Source organism: Pundamilia nyererei, unplaced genomic scaffold, assembly GCF_000239375.1.
Source record: "Pundamilia nyererei isolate P.nyererei 1_Seehausen unplaced genomic scaffold, PunNye1.0 scaffold00056, whole genome shotgun sequence".
Classification (NCBI taxonomy): Eukaryota; Metazoa; Chordata; class Actinopteri; order Cichliformes; family Cichlidae; genus Pundamilia; species Pundamilia nyererei.
The window spans coordinates 2137352-2142407 of NW_005187457.1; the positions used below are offsets into that span (position 1 = coordinate 2137352).

The following is a 5056-nucleotide window of genomic DNA, read 5'->3' on the forward strand; positions in this document are numbered from 1 at the left end:
TAGATAGATAGATAGATAGATAGATAGATAGATAGATAGATAGATAGATAGATAGATAGATAGATAGATAGATAGATAGATAGATAGATAGATATTTACCCTGTTTGTGTTTCTAGATGTGCTGAGCTGTCATAGATCCTTCCTGCTTTCAGTTGTCCTCCTTCAAGTCGCTGCAAGACACAAATTAAAACTTGACACAATCTTGCTACAACTTTGAATCGGACGGTTTTTATCTACGATGCCTCCTGTAATTACAGATTAACTTGCTCCAAAAACGATTGGAAATAAACTCTCACACACCTCTTTCTGTCCAAGACGCTCCTCACACAGTCATGTAGATGCTTTCCTCTCCACTAAGCAGTCGATAATGAACAAGTGTCGCCCACCCACTGTAAACCCCCCCCTTCATCTTTACTGTTAACTCCTGTTTTACTGTGTGTCGGTTTCTGTTTGTGCGTGAAGCCTCCAGCCAAGATGAGCACCTGGGAGGTCTGCGTGGGAGGAGGAGGTTAAGGACTCATCGGGAGAGAAAAATAACGATGAAGATAAGCCGCCTGCTGCCCATTCACGAGCACCAAAGCTGTGCGAAATGCTTCATCGCAAATCAGCTATCTCGGTGGGTTTCATGATCACGTCACATGCCCTGGTGGATAACCGGTTTATGTGTGTAAAGCAGCACAACAGATCCACAATAAATCTCACGTGTAACTACACGGCACTTATTGCTATGACAACATGCATGTGCTAGTTGGACTTTGGGGAGCTCGTGTATGCGTAACCCCGATGCCATCCAGCTTTTTACTCGCACTCCCACGCATCATATCCACGTTCACAAACGGTGCATTAATATGCATGAGCACATACAGTGGGGAGAAAAGTAGCTTTAACATGCAGTCATATAATATACACAACTGTGTGGCACGAACAAAGAAACAACAAGCCAACAAACTGCGCAGGATTTGGAGACGAGTTGAAACATTTTCTATTTGTTTCTTTACTCGTTTTATTGTTATGTGGTTGCCTCTGCCTCTTTCTTGGTCAAGTCACTGTCGAAAAGGAGACTTTAATCTCAACGAGACTTTTCCGGGATAAATAGAGGATAATTAAAAATACATAAGTAGATAAATAAAAGCCATTGAAAAAAGCCATTAAACATAACAGTGGATGAACTTTTATTTTTCAGAGTGAAACTATTCAACAAACAGAATCAAGATGTTGTAGAGGTATTTTAATTTTATTTTATTGGGCACCACCAAATGTGACTGCTGAGACTGGAGACTTTGGAAGCTGTTCTGGAGCTTTTAATTGACAGTTTGGTTAAGTTTGATGTTCAGAGACAAGAAGACTAGAAATTTAAAACTTATTAAAACTTTTGCTATGTTGAGTTTTTGTCAACTGTTCCTGAAAGATTTAAGAAAGATTAGAGATAAAGAACAGTCTCAATCTTCACACCACGGACAAAAGGCAGCTCTAGAACCAACTTCTTCTCCTTCTTCTCCTTCTTCAATTTTGATTCCTTTATGATTTTTGCTTATTATGTTTTATTGTAAAATGCATGTTATTGTAATCTAGCATTGTCAGAAGCTAAATAGAACAGCTAAATAGACAGGACTGTACATAGGACAGGACATTCCTGTGAAAAAACTAAACATACCCTGACTGCTTACGTTGGAATTAGAAGGGTAAATACTTACTGATCATCAGTGAACTTTACCATCCTTCATAAATACTGAAGTTTGGGGAAATCAAACCACGCAGTGCTAAAATAAATGGGGGGGGAAAAGGCTCCACGGGCTGCAGTTACCATGCTAAATGTTAATCATCATGACAGTACAGTTAAAGAAAGACTGAACAAAATCAGTCTTTAGAAAGCTTGTCAGGTGAAAGCCTCCTCTCTCTAAAACGAACATGGCAGCATGGCCTAGCTCTGCAAAGTTATATCTGAAAGAACCACAAGGCTCCTGGAACTGTGACCTTTGCACAGATTAAACTGAAGCAGGCATGTTTGGCTATAATTCACAGTCTGACAAAAGCGAAACACAACATATCAGCACAAACACCTTTTACCAGCTGTTAAGCACTTTGGTGGATAGATGAGCTTATTTTGTGAAAAACAAAAGATTCAACATGCTGCAACGGCCCAGTCAAAGTCCAGACCTTAACTAAGTGCTGTGAACTGCAACATTATAAAGAAGAATAAAGAAGAATGGGTCAAAACTCCTTACAGTGTTGGTTTCACAAGCTGTTGAATCATGGATGTATTTAGATTGTCACAGGACTGCACAGAGTCCTTTGGAAACTTTATTTTTTACATGACTGTATATAGAATTCGGCTTTAAATATATATTTAAATATTTTAATTTTAAATTTAGGAGCATCATTCCTAAACTGATGAACTGTCACAGAATGGTAAGCTCTGTAACATTTCATTTTTGAGAGACTCTTTAGGATTCTCTTTTATTGTCAATGTCTCCAACATTCAGCTTTCAATTCAGCCTTATTTATGTTGCGCAACATTTCAGACTGAAAGGTAAATCTTTACAATGTACTAAAGAGAAACCCAACAATATCCTCGGATCACCAAACCCCCCTCCCTTTTAACAGGAAGACATCTCTGGCAGATCCAGGCTCAGGGAGGTTGACCATCTGCTTTGATCAGTTGGGGTGAGTGGAAAGCAAAGACAAAAGAGAGATGATAAACAATTTAGTTTTTAATGGCGGTAGCAGCAGATCAGTAACGTGCAGCACTTGAGCTAGAAAAAAATGCAGAAAGAGCGAAAACACAGAAGGTTACAGAAATAGTGCAACATACTAATATATGCATGGTGGGTAAGAGAGAGGAAAGCAGAGAAGATGCACAATATAGCATCTACCCCAGCATTTTGAGCCTATATCACTGAATAACAGATCCAACCTTAAATATAAGATTTATAAAAAGGACTTTAGGCCTAATTTTTTAAGTAGACGTGGTGTCTGAGTCCAAACCGGGAGCTGATTCTACAGAACAGGGTCCTGAAAGTTGAAGACTCTACCTCCTACTATACTTTTTAAAACTCCAAGAACCACGGGGATATTATGAGTCCCACAGGCAGCCAGTGATAAGTGGCTAACAATTAGATATAAATATGGTTTTGTCAGGTAGTAGAGCTATTAAACAGCCTCGCAATGAGGAATTACAACAGTCCAGCCTAGGATCGGGATACCTCTGTAGGCTTCCTTCAAGTTCCAATCTGGCGTATGACCACAGTGATAGGAGCAGTCCGCATTACCATGGCAACCCAATTATCCTGCCATAACGTGGGAGGCATGGATCATGTATGATCCATGTTTAGATAGTGTAATTATTCACCCGCTTGCAGGAAGAAACATTTGTCTTAGTGTTATCTTTCAGCAGCAAGAAGCTGCATTCTTACTCATGTCATTATAGGTGGTTCGTTTAGTCCGATGGGAAAGTGTGCTGGGTTTTGATGAGTTTAATAAGTGTATTAATTGATACATACTTGACCACCGTGTTATCAAACAAATGAAGTAAGTTTGACAATTACTGCATTAAAATAATACAGAATAACTACTGCTGACTGGTAAGTGCTGATTAAATAATCACACTGGAATCAAATTAGGGGCTCGCTGTTACCCACTTAATAGCTGTCCATTAGTTACCTAGCAACACACAAGGTATTAATGTTGCGGTATTAGGGAAAGCCAACCTACATAGCGAGTCTGAGCTTTAGCTGGTGTTTGCACAATCGCATTCTTGTCTCACAACATGGTGCAATAGTATTATGAAGCCCAGGTAAGTGGAATGGAGCATGCTTCCTCTGTCCTGATAAACATAACAAGCGCACACACACGGCTCGCTCATAAATTATTTCTCAAAGGGGGGATTTTAGCTAAGCGGTGCCCTAAATCGACCCTCTCCCATTATGTGTCCAGATGTTATTTTAAGACTTTAAACATTACACAGCACATTCAGTTCAGGTGTTTGGTCCTCAGAGCACAAATGATTCACTGGCAGTGCATTACACAACACCAAAAACAGCTTTTCCAAAACAATTTAAAATCACAGTAGCCGTGATCTATTCGAAATTAATAAAATACAAATAAAAACAACATTTCCTTTTTTTTAAATTTTCCCCTTAAATAGCTTTAATATTTCACCTTAAAATCTAGAAGTAGGCTACTGGTGCGAATGTTTACTTTTTATTGTCCTGGAACATAAGTGTACCCCAAAAAAGGGTTTACTATTATGTAGCTTGCAGGCAGAGAAATGCACTTCCAGTGTTATTTTGAACACATTTGTCACTGCGCAAAGTGGAAAATGAAATATTAGAGGCATATGCAGTTATAGCAACACAATGGAAAGGTTCCTTTCTATGAATTATCTGAGACCTCTGTTCAAAGGTATGCTTTGAATAGCTGATAGCGGACACATTTAAGAGATAAAAGAAGAGGTCACTATCAAAAAGCCTTGCTAAACACAGAAAGGTCAGGGAATAGATTCTTTGCTTTGAAATGTCAGCTGATTACTCTTTAACTGGCATCACGAAGCTATCTGAAGGTCCTGCAACATAAAAAAGAGGGGTAAAGTAATCAGTTACTGTATGTCTGTGATTCGCAGATTTTAGCACGTTTCACACATGCGGTCCTTTCTATTAACATGACGTTATCTGAATCTGTTGGTTTCGTGTTCAAGCACCCTGACAACGTTTGGATCAGACCCAATGACATTAACATATCAAGATAGTACAACTCTAAACAGCGTTCAGTCGGCCATTGTTGAAAAAGCAGAACTCCTTTTATATCTGACAAACATTCCCTTTTCAAATGTTCTACAATAAAACAAACAACAACAAAAATACCAAAACAAACTTTGTAAACTGCGAGATGAGCACAAAGTCTTTAGCAAAATGTTTGAAACATAAAATTTTGCAGGCTAAACTTTTATAAAAATACCGCTATACTGACATTTTCTGAAGCAGTGGTTTCCAACAGAGCAGTTCGTCAAAAACTCTTAGAGTCTAAGATGACATGAATTTAAAATACTGGGAGGCCCACA

At 38.7% G+C, this 5056-nt stretch overlaps 1 protein-coding gene across 1 annotated transcript in view; it reads right to left on the reverse strand.

Annotated features, from left to right (window-relative positions):
- The window catches only part of slc1a6 (solute carrier family 1 member 6), a 12306-nt gene extending 11930 nt beyond the window's left edge, over window positions 1-376 (reverse strand). Inside the window, exons 1-2 of the mRNA XM_005734053.1 lie at window positions 301-376; window positions 100-170 (exon numbers count right to left, since the gene is read on the reverse strand). The gene's annotated coding sequence lies outside the window, so the exon portion shown is untranslated. The remainder of the gene's footprint in view (window positions 1-99; window positions 171-300) is intronic.
- Window positions 377-5056: the final 4680 nt, after the last annotated feature.